The sequence below is a fragment of the Lithobates pipiens genome, unplaced genomic scaffold, assembly GCF_037356315.1.
Source record: "Lithobates pipiens isolate NorthernLeopardFrog02 unplaced genomic scaffold, aLitPip1_a1.2 Scaffold_16, whole genome shotgun sequence".
Classification (NCBI taxonomy): Eukaryota; Metazoa; Chordata; class Amphibia; order Anura; family Ranidae; genus Lithobates; species Lithobates pipiens.
This window is the reverse complement of record NW_027507748.1, coordinates 1,776,448-1,785,410: the sequence shown is the minus strand read 5'-3', so window position 1 is coordinate 1,785,410 and position 8,963 is coordinate 1,776,448. Positions and strand designations below refer to the sequence as shown.

At 51.9% G+C, this 8,963-nt stretch overlaps 1 long non-coding RNA gene across 1 annotated transcript; it reads left to right on the top strand.

The window, feature by feature from the left end:
• The first annotated feature begins 2,135 nt into the window (after positions 1-2,135).
• On the top strand, positions 2,136-5,484 carry LOC143981532 (uncharacterized). The gene is made up of 2 exons (XR_013274318.1): positions 2,136-2,378; positions 5,033-5,484. It is a non-coding gene; the product is annotated as an uncharacterized LOC143981532 (long non-coding RNA).
• Positions 5,485-8,963: the final 3,479 nt, after the last annotated feature.

The following is an 8,963-nucleotide window of genomic DNA, read 5'->3' as shown; positions in this document are numbered from 1 at the left end:
CGCCGCCGCCCGTTCTTCTTCTTCTTCTCCAGGAGATGTTGACACGACGCTCTCTCCGGCCGGAATGCCAGAGCCGCCCTGCGCTGCCACTTGTATAGGGACAATGGGGCGGTGTCACATGGGTTGATGTCACATGGGTTGGTCACATGGGTTGATGTCACATGGTGACCCCGCCCCCTTACCATGTGACATCAACCCATGTGACACCGCCCCATTGTCCCTATATAAGTGGCAGCGCAGGGCGGCTCTGGCATTCCGGCCGGAGAGAGCGTCGTGTCAACATCTCCTGGAGAAGAAGAAGAACGGAAGGCGGCGGCGGCGACGACAGAAGACCGGGCCACCGCCTGTAAAAGAGCTATAAGAAGGCGCGGTGGCCCGGCAGAAGAACCGAAGAGGGGGACAAGACCCCCGAAGTCGGGAGAAGAGGCCGGCGGCGGGGAGGAAGAAAGCCGGACTCCTCCGCTAGTAAAAGAGCTACAAGAAGATAGCGGAGGAGTCCAGCGAGAAGACCCCCGAAGACGGAAGACCCCCGGTGCTGTGCAATAAAATATTTTTTCCCTGTGTTGTGTTTTTTTTTTGTACTTTTTTTCCACAGGTGAATGGGTAGGGGTACATTGTACCCCATACTCATTCACATAGGGTGGGGGGCCGGTATCCGGGGGCCCCCTTATTAAAGGGGGCTCCCGGATTCCGATAAGCCCCCCGCCCGCAGACCCCGACAACCAACGGCCAGGGTTGTCGGGAAGAGGCCCTTGTCCTCATCGACATGGGGACAAGGTGCTTTGGGGTGGGGGGGCCGCACGCCCCCCCCTCCCCCAAGGCACCCCCCCATGTTGAGGGCACGCGGCCTGGTACGGCTCAGGAGGGGGGGGGGCCGCCCGCTCGTCCCCACCCCCTTTCCTGGCCGGCCAGGTAGCGTGCTCGGATAAGGGTCTGGTGTGGATCTGGGGGGGGACCCCCACGCCGTTTTTTCGGCGTAGGGGGTTCCCCTTGGAATCCATACCAGACCTAAGGGCCTGGTATGCTCTCGGAGGGGGAACCCACGCCAAATTTTTTTCAGAAATTTGCCGTGGAGTTCCCCCTTGAGCTCATTCTCTGCTTGGCCTCGGCAAAAGTCGCCTGGCCGGGGGCGACTTGTAAGTCGTCCCAAGTCGGGCTTGAAGTCATCACAAGTCGTTTTGAAGTCATCCCAAGTCGCGCTGTGATCTTAACTCAAGTCGTGTCCAAGTTGCCTCACTCAAGTCGCCTACAAGTCGTGTTGCCCCTGTGTGAATGGGCTCTAATCCTATAGGAGGAGCTGAAATTTCCAGTCGCCAAGAAACCTTCAGGATTTAGAGAAGAGAAAATCCCTCCTGAGATGTGGAAACCTCATCACCACCTACAAGAAACGTCTGACCTCTGTGATCACCAACAAGGGTTTCCCCACCAACCACTAAGGGGGCAAATACTTATTTTACTCACTGGACACCATTTATAACATTTGTATTGTGTGTTTTCTGGAGTTTTGTTTGATCTTCTGTCTCCATCATACAAAATACAATTATAGACCCTTCATTTCTATGTAAAACTTGCACAATCCGCAGGGGAGACGATCGTTATTCCCCCCTCTGTATGTATAGTCATATCCGCCCCCCTCCCCCGCATGCTGCCCTTCCCCCCAGAAAATTGTTGAAATTTGTTTGGGGATTCTCATAGTTTTTCTTGTGTTTTTGTATTGGAATAACACAAAGTGGAGAAACAAAAAGCCAAATCTGACACCTTCCACTAAACTCCAGACGTGGACACAATGATTGGCTCCCTCCAATGTAATATTTGGTAGCACAGCCTTTGGGGAACAAGTGAAATCAATGGCTTCCTATAACCATCCAATGAGTGTCTTCCGCCCCTCTACTGGAATTTTGGACCACTCTTTGCCAAGTGCCCCCGGGTGTCCCAGATTAGAAGAGTTCCTGAGATCTCTTCACAGGAGCTCTATGGGATTTAGTTCTGGACTCATTGCTGGTCAGGGCTTTGCCTTAAACCATTTTCTGGGGGGCTTTTTTGACGTGTGATTTTGGGGGGGGGGGTCATTTCTTCCTGCTGTAAGACCCATGACCACTGACCCACCTTTATGACAATTGCCGCCCCCCCCCCCCCCCCCACAATTCTTTGTTAGTCTTCACACAATCCCCCAGTGCCTGAAGCAGCAGTGTGACCCCCCAAAACATCAGAGACCCCATCCCCCGCCCCCCCCCCACATGTGTGACTGTATTCTTTTCTTTGAAGGCCTCATTTCTTTTTCTGAAAACAGTAGAATGATGGGATTTACCGTAAAAACTATAATTTTTTGTTTCGTCTGTCCACAGCACATTCCCTCAGAAGGACTTTGACGTCGTCAGGTGAGTTTTGGCTTTTTTTTTATGTTTGTGTGTCGGCAGTGGGGGGGGGGTCCCCCTGGATCCTCCTAGCATAGCGCCCCCTTTTTCAGTCAGGTGGGGATGTATAGCGGACGCCCGGTGCCGGAAGGTCAGCTGGAATGTGTCTGGAGGTTGATCCTTCGTTGCAATCTTTGGTCCGCGTCCCTCGAGAGTGACCACCAGCCGCACGTCTTCTGATCCTCCCACTCGGGGAACATTAAAAGACCACTATGGACTTTTATTTTGCAGATTTATACTTTCCTAGGTGGATGCAGCATCAGTCCCCCGCTGGTTACAACACTGGGAACTGAGCGATCAAACGCCGCCGATCGCTCGGTTCTCAGGGCTCCCTGAGCTGGTGGCTGAAGTCCGCGGTCTGCTGACGTCACAGGTCCAGACTTGGCCAAGATCGTGACAATGGAGTCGGGATCCACCCACATGCTTGGACCGGCAGAGCCTGTCACTGCCCCCCCCCCCCCCCCAAGGGCTGTGGAGGGAGTGGCCAACTCAGACCCTCATTGGCTCGCTGAGTCAGGTGCCAGTCCAAGCATGTGGGGGGATCCCAACTCCATTGTCCTGATCTTTCCCCCCGAGCCTGGACCGCGGCTCTGTGATGTCAGCTGACAACCGGTCACAGGAGTGCGGAGCCTATGAATCCTCGGGAGAAGTACAGCCAAATCGAGCGTTTCCCCTCCCCCGTACCTCTCCTTTATAAGATCTCGTGGAGATGTAACCCCGAGATTGTCTGTTATTTTTTCTTCTCCAATCCTCCGGACAATTCTTTGCTGCTCTTCCTCTTCTCCGTACTCCGTGTGGCACACAGACTCACAACAGAAAGGTTGAGTCCAATTTTCACCATTGTAAATGGTTACCGGTGTGATTTCTGTATTGTCAGCACCCGGTAATGAATACAGGAGGATCACAGACTTGCAATGCAATGATTTCTTACAATTTTTTTAGAAGGTGCCAATAATTGTGTCCAGTCCATGATTGGAGTTTGGCGTAGAATGTCCAGATTTTTTAAAAATAAACACAAGAATGCCAAAATGTTTGTCACGGCAACCGTTTTCTGGTAGGGGGGCAATATGACCGGCCATAACTGTGTGTGATATAGATATACGCTATATTGTCAAAAGTATTGGGACGCCTGCCTTTACACACACACATGACCTATAATGGCCTCCCATTCTTAGTCAATAGGGTTCAATATGGGTTGTCACCCCCCACAGCTGGAGCACCAGCTGCCACTGATGGCATCCCAGTCTTAGTCCTTAGGGTTCAATATTGAGTTTGCCCTTTGCAGCTATAACAGCTTCACCTCTTCTGGGAAGGCCGTCCACAAGGGTTAGGAGGGTGTCTATGGGAAGATTTGACCATTCTTCCAGAAGAGCATTTGTGAGGTCAGGCACTGATGTTGGATGAGAAGACCTGACTCGCAGTCTCCGCTCTAATTCATCCCAAAGGTGTTCTATGAGGTCAGGACTCTGTTCAGGCCAGTCAAGTTCCTCCACCCCAAACTCGCTCATCCATGTCTTTATGGACCTTGCTTTGTGCACTGGTCTAAATAATTTGGTGGAGGGGGGGATTATGGTGTGGGGGGGGAGGGGGGATTATGGTGTGGGGTTGTTAGGTGGAAGGGGGGAGGAGGGAGGTTTATGGTGTGGGGTTGTGGGGGGAGGGGGGATTATGTTGGGGGGGGGGGTGTTCCTCAGAGGTTGGACTTTGCCCCTTAGTCCCAGTGTAGGAAGTACACCAAGACATTTTGAACAATTTCATGCTCCCAATTTTGTGGGAACAGTTTGGGGACAGCCCCTTCCTGTTCCAACATGATTGCTCACCAGTGTACAAAGCAAGGTCCATAAAGTAAAGACATGGATGATCGAGTTTGGGGTGGAGGGACTTGACTGGCCTGCACAGAGTCCTGATGGAAACCTAGGTGTCACAATATTTTTGGTGATAGTGTGGTCCACCCCCCCCCCCCCAATATGATTGGGCAGAGTTTTTGCACTACACCCTGCATTTATCCTGCCATTGACCCTGCCGCTCCACAGTCCTTTTGCCCCTTGAACCCGTTGCTCCGGGGTCCGGGTACTCCATTTCCCTGACGTGAGAAGGAAGGACAAGGACGCACTAGATTAGAGTGCAAGATGGCCGCGACTCTCGGGCACTGCATGAAGGGGGGGAGGGGTCAGGGGGACTGGTCATTTGCCCCCAGACATCTCCCCTACCAACATGGTCAGGACCCTTTTGCTAGACGGTAGGCCAGTCCCCCCTTTTCCATGTAGATGGATTACTCTTCTCCATCCACCTGTGGGGAATCACATGAAGGAGAGGAGACTCTACACCGAAGGATGTTCAATGCTTTCCTACAATGGTGTAGAAACTTCTAGATACACAAGGCGGTTCCCTTCTAAGATCAGCTGTGGGACGTCATTACAGGAGGAGCCCGGCAAACATCGGGCCGCCCTCTGCCCGCTCTACCAGGACCTGGATAACCCGGGTCCTTCAGACGTCTCGTCTCTTGTGGAGACCTCTTTGGTTTCCAAGCCTTTCTGGTCCTCTTCTCCTTTTTTGCCTTTTTGTGCTCACAATGTGTGACGTGTTTTATTTTCTCATGGGCATCGATCTCATTCTAGGTCACGAGAGCGACGATCCCGTTCCAGAGACCGCGGCCAAAGAGGCCGGGAAGGAGGCCGAGACGGAGGCCGGGAAAGAGATCGACGGAGGTCCAGAGACCGCGAGAGGTCGGGCCGGTTCTGAGGAGGCACATTTTAATTCCGTGTTGTGGATGGACGTGGAAGTTTCTGAATGGAGAGGGTGCGTCGCACTCAGACATGGGGAGCCGGGGGGGGTGGGGGGGGGGGTCTTTTTCAATGTTTTTTTTTATTCTGGGATTCCAATTAAACATTTGTAGTGATGGAGTAATATCCTTGCTTCCTGGTGTGAGATTTCTATGATTTGTAGTCTTGCCTCCATCTTGTACCTGGTGTCAGACCAGATCTCTATGGGCAGAGTCCTGTCCCCACCCCCGCACCAGATTTCCATTGTCTATAAACGTACGCCTCGTACCCAACCTGATGTGAGATTTGGATGATTGTAGTCCTGTCCTCATTCCATACCTGATGTCAGATTTGGATGATTGTAGTCCTTCCCTCATTCCATACCTGATGTCAGATTTGGATGATTGTAGTCCTTCCCTTATTCCGTACCTGATGTCAGGTTTGGATGATTGTAGTCCTTCCCTCATTCCGTACCTGATGTCAGATTTGGATGATTGTAGTCCTTCCCTTATTCCGTACCTGATGTCAGATTTGGATGATTGTAGTCCTTCCCTTATTCCGTACCTGATGTCAGATTTGGATGATTGTAGTCCTTCCCTCATTCCGTACCTGATGTCAGGTTTGGATGATTGTAGTCCTGTTCTCTTCTCATGCCTAATGTGAGGCTTCTATTTAGTCCTTCCTTCATATTTTACCTGATGGGAGATCTCTATTGTTGTAGTCCTTCCCTCATTTCATACCTTGATAGAGTCCTGTCCTCTTCTCATACCTAATGTGTGGTTTCTATGATTGTAGTCCTGGCCTCATCCCATAACCTGATGTCAGATTTGGATGATTGTAGTCCTTCCCTTATTCCGTACCTGATGTCACATTTGGATGATTGTAGTCCTGTCCTCATTCCATACCTGATGTCAGATTTGGATGATTGTAGTCCTTCCCTCATTCCGTACCTGATGTCAGATTTGGATGATTGTAGTCCTTCCCTCATTCCGTACCTGATGTCAGATTTGGATGATTGTAGTCCTTCCCTTATTCCGTACCTGATGTCAGATTTGGATGATTGTAGTCCTTCCCTCATTCCGTACCTGATGTCAGATTTGGATGATTGTAGTCCTTCCCTCATTCCGTACCTGATGTCAGATTTGGATGATTGTAGTCCTTCCCTCATTCCGTACCTGATGTCAGATTTGGATGATTGTAGTCCTTCCCTTATTCCGTACCTGATGTCAGATTTGGATGATTGTAGGCCTTCCCTCATTCCGTACCTGACGTCAGATTTGGATGATTGTAGTCCTTCCCTCATTCCGTACCTGACGTCCGATTTGGATGATTGTAGTCCTTCCCTCATTCCGTACCTGACGTCCGATTTGGATGATTGTAGTCCTTCCCTTATTCCGTACCTGATGTCAGATTTGGATGATTGTAGGCCTTCCCTCATTCCGTACCTGACGTCAGATTTGGATGATTGTAGTCCTTCCCTCATTCCGTACCTGACGTCCGATTTGGATGATTGTAGTCCTTCCCTCATTCCGTACCTGATGTCAGATTTGGATGATTGTAGTCCTTCCCTCATTCCGTACCTGATGTCAGATTTCTGTGATTCCCGCCCTCCTCTCATACCTGATGTGGTATTTAGATGATCGTAGCCCGAGAGTCCTTAAGAAACCCAGGTGATGGGTAGTCTAAGAAGCTCAGGTGATGGGGTAGTACTTTGTTCCTAGCTTTTATTTAGTTTACTCAATGAAATGGTACCGGCTCATTGGAGAAAAGCCAATGTGATGCCAATATTTAATAAAGGGCAGAGATCCATCCCTGGAAACTGCAGGCCAGTCAGTCTAACACCAATAGTATGTAAGCTATTAGAAGGGATGACAAGGGACTACATATAGGAGAATTTGCTGATGAAAGCGATCATTAGTGATAATTAGCAGGGATTCATGAAGGATCGTACTTGGCAGATCTGTTTGCATTCTGTGAGGAAGTGAGCTGCCATCGGGGGAGGGGGGGGGGGTCTCAAAACCCGGCCCGCTTGTACGTTTTGTCCGGCCCGCAGCTCACCCGGACTCTGCCAACATGGCATTGCCAATCTGCTGCCTTTTAAAAGCAGCTGCTGTTATCAGCAGTATGTCTGGCAGGTCAGCAACAAATCCGCTCTCCCCCCACCCCCTCCCATGTGCTGAGGATTGGCCGCTGGGAGCGCCAATGTCCTAGCAACCAGTGATGACATCAGAGCGGCACCTCCAGTCTTCCCGCCCGTCTGCGAGAGGCAAATGAGGACACTCAGCCGGGAATATTGATGGTGAACTTGATGCTGGGGACACACTGATGGTAACATTGTTTGGGGACACTGATTATGAGACTCTGACGGGGGGGCCCACAGACCTGCGGAAAGACTCTGACGGGGGGGCCCACAGACCTGCGGAAAGGCTCTGACGGGGGGGCCCACAGACCTGCGGAAAGGCTCTGACGGGGGGGCCCACAGACCTGCGGAAAGGCTCTGACGGGGGGGCCCACAGACCTGCGGAAAGGCTCTGACGGGGGGCCCACAGACCTGCGGAAAGGCTCTGATGGGGGGGCCCACAGACCTGCGGAAAGGCTCTGACGGGGGGGCCCACAGACCTGCGGAAAGGCTCTGACGGGGGGGCCCACAGACCTGCGGAAAGGCTCTGACGGGGGGGCCCACAGACCTGCGGAAAGGCTCTGACGGGGGGGCCCACAGACCTGCGGAAAGGCTCTGACGGGGGGGCCCACAGACCTGCGGAAAGGCTCTGACGGGGGGGCCCACAGACCTGCGGAAAGGCTCTGACTAGATTATTTTTTCATTTATTTATAAGGAACACATTTTTTCAGCCCGCAAATATTTGTAAAAATCTACAATGTGGCTCTCAGGCTAAAATATTGAGTCCTTGATCTAGATAAAAGAAGGCCTGTAGATGTGGTGTATCTGTATCTTGAATGGCATTTGATGCAGTTCCCCATAAATGTTGACAGAGGTCTGTAGGCATGGACCATAGGGTAAGTACCTGGATACAGGGGGGGGTGTGCATCGGGTGGTGATAAATGGAGATTTCTCAGAATGATCTGGAGTGGTAAGTGGGGCCCCCAGGGATCTATCCTGGGACCAATTCTGTCTATCTCTATTGATAAATGATATAAAGCGGGGGATCGAGGGCTAAATCTGTGTTTGCAGATGATACAAAGCAGGACAAAAACTTCACAGCAAGATGTGGAAACTTTGCAAGACCTCCATAAAATAAAGGTGAGGATGGACAACTACACAGCAAATGAGGTTTAATGTTGAAAAATGTCTAATGCATTTGGGTGCTAAAATAATGAATGCAAGTTACTCACCAGGGGGAGAACCTCCTGGGGGGGTCTAGGATGGAGGAGGACCTGGGGGCAGGGGAACCTCTGGGGGGATGTAGGATGGAGAAGGACCTGGGGGCAGGGGAACCTCTGGGGGGGATGTAGGATGGAGGAGGACCTGGGGGCAGGGGAACCTCTGGGGGGATGTAGGATGGAGAAGGACCTGGGGGCAGGGGAACCTCTGGGGGGGATGTAGGATGGAGGAGGACCTGGGGGCAGGGGAACCTCTGGGGGGATGTAGGATGGAGAAGGACCTGGGGGCAGGGGAACCTCTGGGGGGATGTAGGATGGAGAAGGACCTGGGGGCAGGGGAACCTCTGGGGGGATGTAGGATGGAGAAGGACCTGGGGGCAGGGGAACCTCTGGGGGGATGTAGGATGGAGAAGGACCTGGGGGCAGGGGAACCTCTGGGGGGATGTAG